The following is a 12,479-nucleotide window of genomic DNA, read 5'->3' as shown; positions in this document are numbered from 1 at the left end:
AACTTCAGAAGAATTCCAAGAACAATGGAAGAGTTCCAAAGCATTTTTAAACTTCAGCAGAATTCTGAGAACAATGGAAGAGTTCCAAAGCATTTATAAACTTCAGAAGAATTCCAAGAACAATGGAAGATTTCCAAAGCATTTTGAAACTTCAGCAGAATTCCGAGAACAATGGGAAAGTTCCAAAACATTTTAAAACTTCAGCAGAATTTCGAGAACAATGGAAAAGTTCCAAAGCATTTTTAAACTCCAGTAGATTTCCGAGAACAATGGAAGAGTTCCAAAGCATTTTTAAACTTCAGTAGAATTGCGAGAACAATGGGAGAATTCCAAAGCATTTTTAAACTTCAGCAGAATTCTGAGAACAATGGGAGAGTTCTACAGAATAATTTAAAAAAAACAATAACATTCTGAGTTCGATGGTAGGGTTCCAAAACATTTTTAAACTTCAACAGAATTCAGAGAACAATGGAAGAGTCCCAAAGCATTTTTAAACTTCAGTTGAATTCCGAGAAAAATGGAAGAGTTCCAAAGCATTTTTAAACTTCAGCAGAATTCCAAGAACAACAGAAGAGTTCCAAAGCATTTTTAAACTTCAGCAGAAAACCGAGAACAATGGAAGAGTTCCAAAGCATTTTTAAACTTCAGCAGAATTCCGAGAACAATGGAAGAGTTCCAAAGCATTTTTAAACTACAGCAAAATTCCAAAAACAATGGAAGAGTTCCAAAGCATTTTTAAACTTCAGCATAAATCCGAGAAAAATGGAAGAGTTCCAAAGCATTTTTAAACTTCAGCAGAATTCCTAGAACAATGGAAGAGTTTCAAAGCATTTTTAAACTTCAGCAGAATTCCGAGATCAAAGGAAGAGTTCCAAAGCATTTATAAACTTCAGCTATATTCCGAGAACAATGGGAGAGTTCTACAGACTTATTTAAAAGAAACAATAACATTCCGAGAACAATGGGAGAGTTCCAAAGCATTTTTAAACTTCAGCAGAATTCCGAGAACAATGGAAAAGTTTGAAAGCATTTATAAACTTCAGCTATATTCCGAGAACAATTTGAGAGTTCTACAGACTTATTTAAAAGAAACAATAACATTCCGAGAACAATGGGAGAGTTCCAAAGCAATTTTAAACTTCATCAGGATTCCGAGAACAATGGAAGAGTTCCAAAGCATTTTTAAACTTCAGCAGAATTCCGAGAACAATGGAAGAGTTCCAAAGCATTTTTAAACATCAGCAGTATTCCGAGAACATTGGAAGAGTTCCAAAGCATTTTTAAACTTCAGCAGAATTTTGAGAACAATGGAAGAGTTCCAAAGCATTTTTAAAATTCAGCAGAATTCCGAGATCACAGGAAGAGTTCCAAAGCATTTATAAACTTCATCTATATTCCGAGAACAATGGGAGAGTTCTACAGACTTATTTAAAAGAAACAATAACATTCCGAGAACAATGGGAGAGTTCCAAAGCATTTTTAAACTTCATCAGAATTCCGAGAACAATGGAAGAGTTCCAAAGCATTTTTAAACTTCAGCAGAATTCCGAGAACAATGGGAGAGTTCTACAGAATGACTTAAAAAAACAATGGAAGAGTTCCAAAGCATTTTTAAACTTCAGCAGAATTCCGAGAACAATGGAAAAGTTCCAAAGCATTTTAAGCTTCACCAGAATTACAAGAACAATGGAAGAGTTCCAAAGCTTTTTTAAACTTAAGCATAATTCCGAGAACAATGGAAGATTTCCAAAGCATTTTTAAACTTCAGCAGAATTCAGAGAACAATGGAAGAGTTCCAAAGCATTTTTAATCTTCAGTAGAATTTCTAGAACAATGGGAGAGTTCCAAAGCATTTTTAAACTTCTGCAGAATTCCGAGAACAATGGAAGAGTTCCAAAGCATTTTTAATATTCAGCAGAATTCTGAGAACAATGGAAGAGTTCCAAAGCATTTTTAAACTTCAGCAGAATTCCAAGAACAATGGAAGAGTTCCAAAGCATTTTTAAACTTTAGCAGAATTCCGAGAACAATGGGAGAGTTCCAAAGCATTTTAAAACTTCAGCAGAATTCCGAGAACAATGGAAGAGTTCCAAAGCATTTTTAAACTTCAGCAGAATTCTGAGAACAATGGAAGAGTTCCAAAGCATTTATAAACTTCAGAAGAATTCCAAGAACAATGGAAGATTTCCAAAACATTTTTAAACTTCAGCAGAATTCCGAGAACAATGGAAGAGTTCCAAAGCATTTATAAACTTCAGCTATATTCCGAGAACAATGGGAGAGTTCTACAGACTTATTTAAAAGAAACAATAACATTCCGAGAACAATGGGAGAGTTCCAAAGCATTTCTAAACTTCAGCAGTATTCCGAGAACAATGGAAGAGTTCGAAAGCATTTATAAACTTCAGCTATATTCCGAGAACAATTTGAGAGTTCTACAGACTTATTTAAAAGAAACAATAACATTCCGAGAACAATGGGAGAGTTCCAAAGCAATTTTAAACTACATTAGGATTCCGAGAACAATGGAAGAGTTCCAAAGCATTTTTAAACTTCAGCAGAATTCCGAGAACAATGGAAGAGTTCCAAAGCATTTTTAAACTTCAGAAGAATTCCGAGAACAATGGAAGAGTTCCAAAGCATTTTTAAACTTCAGCAGTATTCCGAGAACATTGGAAGAGTTCCAAAGCATTTTTAAACTTCAGCAGAATTTTGAGAACAATGGAAGAGTTACAAAGCATTTTTAAACTTCAGCAGAATTCCGAGATCAAAGGAAGAGTTCCAAAGCATTTATAAACTTCATCTATATTCCGAGAACAATGGGAGAGTTCTACAGACTTATTTAAAAGAAACAATAACATTCCGAGAACAATGGAAAAGTTCCAAAGCATTTTTAAGCTTCACCAGAATTACAAGAACAATGGAAGAGTTCCAAAGCATTTTTAAATTTAAGCATAATTCCGAGAACAATGGAAGAGTTCCAAAGCATTTTTAAACACCAGCAGAATTCAGAGAACAATGGAAGAGTTCCAAAGCATTTTTAATCTTCAGTAGAATTCCTAGAACAATGGGAGAGTTCCAAAGCATTTATAAACTTCAGCTATATTCCGAGTACAATGGGAGAGTAATACAAACTTATTTAAAAGAAACAATAACATTCCGAGAACAATGGGAGAGTTCCAAAGCATTTTTAAACTTCAACAGAAATCTTAAAACAATGGAAGAGTTCCAAAGCATTTTTAAACTTCAGTAGAATTCCGAGAACAATGGAAGAGTTCCAAAGCATTTTTAAACTTTAGTAGAATTCCGAGAACAATGGGAGAGTTCCAAAGCATTTTTAAACTTCAACAGAAATCTTAAAACAATGGAAGAGTTCCAAAGCATTTTTAAACTTCAGTAGAATTCCGAGAACAATGGAAGAGTTCCAAAGCATTTTTAAACTTTAGTAGAATTCCGAGAACAATGGGAGAGTTCCAAAGCATTTTTAAACTTCAACAGAAATCTTAAAACAATGGAAGAGTTCCAAAGCATTTTTAAACTTCAGTAGAATTCCGAGAACAATGGGAGAGTTCCAAAGCATTTTTAAACTTCAACAGAAATCTTAAAACAATGGAAGAGTTCCAAAGCATTTTTAAACTTCAGTAGAATTCCGAGAACAATGGAAGAGTTCCAAAGCATTTTTAAACTTCAGTAGAATTGCGAGAACAATGGGAGAATTCCAAAGCATTTTTAAACTTCAGCAGAATTCCGAGAACAATGGGAGAGTTCTACAGAATAATTTAAAAAAAACAATAACATTCTGAGTTCGATGGTAGGGTTCCAAAACATTTTTAAACTTCAGCAGAATTTAGAGAACAATGGAAGAGTTCCAAAGCATTTTTAATCTTCAGTAGAATTCCTAGAACAATGGGAGAGTTCCAAAGCATTTTTAAACTTCTGCAGAATTCCGAGAACAATGGAAGAGTTCCAAAGCATTTTTAATATTCAGCAGAATTCTGAGAACAATGGAAGAGTTCCAAAGCATTTTTAAACTTCAGCAGAATTCCAAGAACAATGGAAGAGTTCCAAAGCATTTTTAAACTTTAGCAGAATTCCGAGAACAATGGGAGTGTTCCAAAGCATTTTAAAACTTCAGCAAAATTCCGAGAACAATGGAAGAGTTCCAAAGCATTTTTAAACTTCAGCAGAATTCTGAGAACAATGGAAGAGTTCCAAAGCATTTATAAACTTCAGAAGAATTCCAAGAACAATGGAAGATTTCCAAAGCATTTTTAAACTTCAGCAGAATTCCGAGAACAATGGGAAAGTTCCAAAACATTTTAAAACTTCAGCAGAATTTCGAGAACAATGGAAAAGTTCCAAAGCATTTTTAAACTCCAGTAGATTTCCGAGAACAATGGAAGAGTTCCAAAGCATTTTTAAACTACAGCAGAATTCCGAGAACAATGGAAGAGTTCCAAAGCATTTTTAAACTTCAGTAGAATTGCGAGAACAATGGGAGAATTCCAAAGCATTTTTAAACTTCAGCAGAATTCCGAGAACAATGGGAGAGTTCTACAGAATAATTTAAAAAAAACAATAACATTCTGAGTTCGATGGTAGGGTTCCAAAACATTTTTAAACTTCAACAGAATTCAGAGAACAATGGAAGAGTCCCAAAGCATTTTTAAACTTCAGTTGAATTCCGAGAAAAATGGAAAAGTTCCAAAGCATTTTTAAGCTTCACCAGAATTACAAGAACAATGGAAGAGTTCCAAAGCATTTTTAAACTTAAGCATAATTCCGAGAACAATGGAAGAGTTCCAAAGCATTTTTAAACTTCAGCAGAATTCAGAGAACAATGGAAGAGTTCCAAAGCATTTTTAATCTTCAGTAGAATTCCTAGAACAATGGAAAAGCTCCAAAGCATTTTTAAACTTTAGCAGAATTCCGAGAACAATGGGAGAGTTCCAAAGCATTTTTAAACTTCAGCAGAATTCTGAGAACAATGGAAGAGTTCCAAAGCATTTTTAAACTTCAGAAGAATTCCAAGAACAAAGCAAGATTTCCAAAGCATTTTTAAACTTCAGCAGAATTCTGAGAACAATGCGAAAGTTCCAAAGCATTTTAAAACTTCAGCAGAATTTTGAGAACAATGGAAAAGTTCCAAAGCATTTTTAAACTCCAGTAGAATTCCGAGAACAATGGAAGAGTTCCAAAGCATTTTTAAACTACAGTCGAATTCCGAGAAAAATGGAAGAGTTCCAAAGCATTTTTAAACTTCAGCAAAATTCCAAGCTCAATGGAAGAGTTGAAAAGCATTTTTAAACTTCAGCATAATTCCGAAAAAAATGGAAGAGTTCCAAAGCATTTTTAAACTTCAGCAGAATTCCGAGAACAATGGAAGAGCTCCAAAGCATTTTTAAACTTCAGTAGAATTGCGAGAACAATGGGAGAATTCCAAAGCATTTTTAAACTTCAGCAGAATTCTGAGAACAATGGGAGAGTTCTACAGAATAATTTAAAAAAAACAATAACATTCTGAGTTCGATGGTAGGGTTCCAAAACATTTTTAAACTTCAACAGAATTCAGAGAACAATGGAAGAGTCCCAAAGCATTTTTAAACTTCAGTTGAATTCCGAGAAAAATGGAAGAGTTCCAAAGCATTTTTAAACTTCAGCAGAATTCCAAGAACAACAGAAGAGTTCCAAAGCATTTTTAAACTTCAGCAGAAAACCGAGAACAATGGAAGAGTTCCAAAGCATTTTTAAACTTCAGCAGAATTCCGAGAACAATGGAAGAGTTCCAAAGCATTTTTAAACTACAGCAAAATTCCAAAAACAATGGAAGAGTTCCAAAGCATTTTTAAACTTCAGCATAAATCCGAGAAAAATGGAAGAGTTCCAAAGCATTTTTAAACTTCAGCAGAATTCCTAGAACAATGGAAGAGTTTCAAAGCATTTTTAAACTTCAGCAGAATTCCGAGATCAAAGGAAGAGTTCCAAAGCATTTATAAACTTCAGCTATATTCCGAGAACAATGGGAGAGTTCTACAGACTTATTTAAAAGAAACAATAACATTCCGAGAACAATGGGAGAGTTCCAAAGCATTTTTAAACTTCAGCAGAATTCCGAGAACAATGGAAAAGTTTGAAAGCATTTATAAACTTCAGCTATATTCCGAGAACAATTTGAGAGTTCTACAGACTTATTTAAAAGAAACAATAACATTCCGAGAACAATGGGAGAGTTCCAAAGCAATTTTAAACTTCATCAGGATTCCGAGAACAATGGAAGAGTTCCAAAGCATTTTTAAACTTCAGCAGAATTCCGAGAACAATGGAAGAGTTCCAAAGCATTTTTAAACTTCAGCAGAATTCCGAGAACAATGGAAGAGTTCCAAAGCATTTTTAAACATCAGCAGTATTCCGAGAACATTGGAAGAGTTCCAAAGCATTTTTAAACTTCAGCAGAATTTTGAGAACAATGGAAGAGTTCCAAAGCATTTTTAAAATTCAGCAGAATTCCGAGATCACAGGAAGAGTTCCAAAGCATTTATAAACTTCATCTATATTCCGAGAACAATGGGAGAGTTCTACAGACTTATTTAAAAGAAACAATAACATTCCGAGAACAATGGGAGAGTTCCAAAGCATTTTTAAACTTCATCAGAATTCCGAGAACAATGGAAGAGTTCCAAAGCATTTTTAAACTTCAGCAGAATTCCGAGAACAATGGGAGAGTTCTACAGAATGACTTAAAAAAACAATGGAAGAGTTCCAAAGCATTTTTAAACTTCAGCAGAATTCCGAGAACAATGGAAAAGTTCCAAAGCATTTTAAGCTTCACCAGAATTACAAGAACAATGGAAGAGTTCCAAAGCTTTTTTAAACTTAAGCATAATTCCGAGAACAATGGAAGATTTCCAAAGCATTTTTAAACTTCAGCAGAATTCAGAGAACAATGGAAGAGTTCCAAAGCATTTTTAATCTTCAGTAGAATTTCTAGAACAATGGGAGAGTTCCAAAGCATTTTTAAACTTCTGCAGAATTCCGAGAACAATGGAAGAGTTCCAAAGCATTTTTAATATTCAGCAGAATTCTGAGAACAATGGAAGAGTTCCAAAGCATTTTTAAACTTCAGCAGAATTCCAAGAACAATGGAAGAGTTCCAAAGCATTTTTAAACTTTAGCAGAATTCCGAGAACAATGGGAGAGTTCCAAAGCATTTTAAAACTTCAGCAGAATTCCGAGAACAATGGAAGAGTTCCAAAGCATTTTTAAACTTCAGCAGAATTCTGAGAACAATGGAAGAGTTCCAAAGCATTTATAAACTTCAGAAGAATTCCAAGAACAATGGAAGATTTCCAAAACATTTTTAAACTTCAGCAGAATTCCGAGAACAATGTTAAAGTTCCAAAACATTTTAAAACTTCAGCACAATTTCGAGAACAATGGAAAAGTTCCAAAGCATTTTTAAACTCCAGTAGATTTCCGAGAACAATGGAAGAGTTCCAAAGCATTTTTAAACTACAGCAGAATTCCGAGAACAATGGAAGAGTTCCAAAGCATTTTTAAACTTCAGCAGAATTCCGAGAACAATGGAAGAGTTCCAAAGCATTTTTAAACTTCAGCAGAATTCCGAGAACAATGGAAGAGTTCCAAAGCATTTTTAAACTACAGCAAAATTCCAAGAACAATGGAAGAGTTCCAAAGCATTTTTAAACTTCAGCATAATTCTGAGAAAAATGGAAGAGTTCCAAAGCATTTTTAAACTTCAGCAGAATTCCTAGAACAATGGAAGAGTTCCAAAGCATTTTTAAACTTCAGCAGAATTCCGAGAACAATGGAAGAGTTCCAAAGCATTTATAAACTTCAGCTATATTCCGAGAACAATGGGAGAGTTCTACAGACTTATTTAAAAGAAACAATAACATTCCGAGAACAATGGGAGAGTTCCAAAGCATTTCTAAACTTCAGCAGTATTCCGAGAACAATGGAAGAGTTCGAAAGCATTTATAAACTTCAGCTATATTCCGAGAACAATTTGAGAGTTCTACAGACTTATTTAAAAGAAACAATAACATTCCGAGAACAATGGGAGAGTTCCAAAGCAATTTTAAACTACATTAGGATTCCGAGAACAATGGAAGAGTTCCAAAGCATTTTTAAACTTCAGCAGAATTCCGAGAACAATGGAAGAGTTCCAAAGCATTTTTAAACTTCAGAAGAATTCCGAGAACAATGGAAGAGTTCCAAAGCATTTTTAAACTTCAGCAGTATTCCGAGAACATTGGAAGAGTTCCAAAGCATTTTTAAACTTCAGCAGAATTTTGAGAACAATGGAAGAGTTACAAAGCATTTTTAAACTTCAGCAGAATTCCGAGATCAAAGGAAGAGTTCCAAAGCATTTATAAACTTCATCTATATTCCGAGAACAATGGGAGAGTTCTACAGACTTATTTAAAAGAAACAATAACATTCCGAGAACAATGGAAAAGTTCCAAAGCATTTTTAAGCTTCACCAGAATTACAAGAACAATGGAAGAGTTCCAAAGCATTTTTAAATTTAAGCATAATTCCGAGAACAATGGAAGAGTTCCAAAGCATTTTTAAACACCAGCAGAATTCAGAGAACAATGGAAGAGTTCCAAAGCATTTTTAATCTTCAGTAGAATTCCTAGAACAATGGGAGAGTTCCAAAGCATTTATAAACTTCAGCTATATTCCGAGTACAATGGGAGAGTAATACAAACTTATTTAAAAGAAACAATAACATTCCGAGAACAATGCTAGAGTTCCAAAGCATTTTTAAACTTCAACAGAAATCTTAAAACAATGGAAGAGTTCCAAAGCATTTTTAAACTTCAGTAGAATTCCGAGAACAATGGAAGAGTTCCAAAGCATTTTTAAACTTTAGTAGAATTCCGAGAACAATGGGAGAGTTCCAAAGCATTTTTAAACTTCAACAGAAATCTTAAAACAATGGAAGAGTTCCAAAGCATTTTTAAACTTCAGTAGAATTCCGAGAACAATGGGAGAGTTCCAAAGCATTTTTAAACTTCAACAGAAATCTTAAAACAATGGAAGAGTTCCAAAGCATTTTTAAACTTCAGTAGAATTCCGAGAACAATGGAAGAGTTCCAAAGCATTTTTAAACTTCAGTAGAATTGCGAGAACAATGGGAGAATTCCAAAGCATTTTTAAACTTCAGCAGAATTCCGAGAACAATGGGAGAGTTCTACAGAATAATTTAAAAAAAACAATAACATTCTGAGTTCGATGGTAGGGTTCCAAAACATTTTTAAACTTCAGCAGAATTTAGAGAACAATGGAAGAGTTCCAAAGCATTTTTAATCTTCAGTAGAATTCCTAGAACAATGGGAGAGTTCCAAAGCATTTTTAAACTTCTGCAGAATTCCGAGAACAATGGAAGAGTTCCAAAGCATTTTTAATATTCAGCAGAATTCTGAGAACAATGGAAGAGTTCCAAAGCATTTTTAAACTTCAGCAGAATTCCAAGAACAATGGAAGAGTTCCAAAGCATTTTTAAACTTTAGCAGAATTCCGAGAACAATGGGAGTGTTCCAAAGCATTTTAAAACTTCAGCAAAATTCCGAGAACAATGGAAGAGTTCCAAAGCATTTTTAAACTTCAGCAGAATTCTGAGAACAATGGAAGAGTTCCAAAGCATTTATAAACTTCAGAAGAATTCCAAGAACAATGGAAGATTTCCAAAGCTTTTTTAAACTTCAGCAGAATTCCGAGAACAATGGGAAAGTTCCAAAACATTTTAAAACTTCAGCAGAATTTCGAGAACAATGGAAAAGTTCCAAAGCATTTTTAAACTCCAGTAGATTTCCGAGAACAATGGAAGAGTTCCAAAGCATTTTTAAACTACAGCAGAATTCCGAGAACAATGGAAGAGTTCCAAAGCATTTTTAAACTTCAGTAGAATTGCGAGAACAATGGGAGAATTCCAAAGCATTTTTAAACTTCAGCAGAATTCCGAGAACAATGGGAGAGTTCTACAGAATAATTTAAAAAAAACAATAACATTCTGAGTTCGATGGTAGGGTTCCAAAACATTTTTAAACTTCAACAGAATTCAGAGAACAATGGAAGAGTCCCAAAGCATTTATAAACTTCAGTTGAATTCCGAGAAAAATGGAAAAGTTCCAAAGCATTTTTAAGCTTCACCAGAATTACAAGAACAATGGAAGAGTTCCAAAGCATTTTTAAACTTAAGCATAATTCCGAGAACAATGGAAGAGTTCCAAAGCATTTTTAAACTTCAGCAGAATTCAGAGAACAATGGAAGAGTTCCAAAGCATTTTTAATCTTCAGTAGAATTCCTAGAACAATGGAAAAGCTCCAAAGCATTTTTAAACTTTAGCAGAATTCCGAGAACAATGGGAGAGTTCCAAAGCATTTTTAAACTTCAGCAGAATTCTGAGAACAATGGAAGAGTTCCAAAGCATTTTTAAACTTCAGAAGAATTCCAAGTACAAAGCAAGATTTCCAAAGCATTTTTAAACTTCAGCATAATTCCGAAAAAAATGGAAGAGTTCCAAAGCATTTTTAAACTTCAGCAGAATTCCGAGAACAATGGAAGAGCTCCAAAGCATTTTTAAACTTCAGCAGAATTCTGAGAATAATGAAAGAGTTCTACAGAAAGATTTAAAAAAACAATAGCATTCCGAGAACAATGGGAGAGTTCCAAAGCATTTTTAAACTTCAGCAGAATTCCGAGAACAATGTAAGTGTTCCAAAGCATTTTTAAACTTCAGTAGAATTCCGAGAATAATGGGAGAGTTCCAAAGCATTTTTAAACGTCAGCAGAATTTTGAGAACAATGGAAGAGTTCCAAGGCATTTTTAAACTTCAGCAGAATTCCGAGAACAATGGGAGAGTTCTACAGAATGACTTAAAAAAACAATGGAAGAGTTCCAAAGCATTTTTAAACTTCAGCAGAATTCCGAGAACAATGGAAAAGTTCCAAAGCATTTTTAAGCTTCACCAGAATTACAAGAACAATGGAAGAGTTCCAAAGCATTTTTAAATTTAAGCATAATTCCGAGAACAATGGAAGAGTTCCAAAGCATTTTTAAACACCAGCAGAATTCAGAGAACAATGGAAGAGTTCCAAAGCATTTTTAATCTTCAGTAGAATTCCTAGAACAATGGGAGAGTTCCAAAGCATTTATAAACTTCAGCTATATTCCGGGTACAATGGGAGAGTAATACAAACTTATTTAAAAGAAACAATAACATTCCGAGAACAATGGGAGAGTTCCAAAGCATTTTTAGACTTCAGCAGAATTCCGAGAACAATCGAAGAGTTCCAAAGCATTTTTAAACTTCAGCAGAATTCCGAGAACAATGGAAGAGTTCGAAAGCATTTATAAACTTCAGCTATATTCCGAGAACAATGGGAGAGTTCTACAGACTTATTTAAAAGAAACAATAACATTCCGAGAACAATGGGAGAGTTCCAAAGCAATTTTAAACTTCATCAGGATTCCGAGAACAATGGAAGAGTTCCAAAGCATTTTTAAACTTCAGCAGAATTCCGAGAACAATGGAAGAGTTCCAAAGCATTTTTAAACTTCAGCAGAATTCCGAGAACAATTGAAGAGTTCCAAAGCATTTTTAAACTTCAGCAGTATTCCGAGAACAATGGAAGAGTTCCAAAGCATTTTTAAACGTCAGCAGAATTTTGAGAACAATGGAAGAGTTCCAAAGCATTTTTAAACTTCACCAGAATTCCGAGAACAAAGGGAGAGTTCTACAGAATGACTTAAAAAAACAATGGAAGAGTTCTAAAGCATTTTTAAACTTCAGCAGAATTCCGAGAACAATGGAAAAGTTCCAAAGCATTTTTAAGCTTCACCAGAATTACAAGAACAATGGAAGAGTTCCAAAGCATTTTTAAACTTAAGCATAATTCCGAGAACAATGGAAGAGTTCCAAAGCATTTTTAAACTTCAGAAGAATTCCAAGAACAAAGGAAGATTTCCAAAGCATTTTTAAACTTCAGCAGAATTCTGAGAACAATGCGAAAGTTCCAAAGCATTTTAAAACTTCAGCAGAATTTTGAGAACAATGGAAAAGTTCCAAAGCATTTTTAAACTCCAGTAGAATTCCGAGAACAATGGAAGAGTTCCAAAGCATTTTTAAACTACAGTCGAATTCCGAGAAAAATGGAAGAGTTCCAAAGCATTTTTAAACTTCAGCAAAATTCCAAGCTCAATGGAAGAGTTGAAAAGCATTTTTAAACTTCAGCATAATTCCGAAAAAAATGGAAGAGTTCCAAAGCATTTTTAAACTTCAGCAGAATTCCGAGAACAATGGAAGAGCTCCAAAGCATTTTTAAACTTCAGCAGAATTCTGAGAATAATGAAAGAGTTCTACAGAAAGATTTAAAAAAACAATAGCATTCCGAGAACAATGGGAGAGTTCCAAAGCATTTTTAAACTTCAGCAGAATTCCGAGAACAA

Source organism: Phyllobates terribilis, unplaced genomic scaffold, assembly GCF_046119375.1.
Source record: "Phyllobates terribilis strain yellow unplaced genomic scaffold, ASM4611937v1 Scaffold_1__5_contigs__length_1240528914, whole genome shotgun sequence".
NCBI lineage: Eukaryota > Metazoa > Chordata > Amphibia > Anura > Dendrobatidae > Phyllobates > Phyllobates terribilis.
This window is presented reverse-complemented; position numbering follows the sequence as displayed.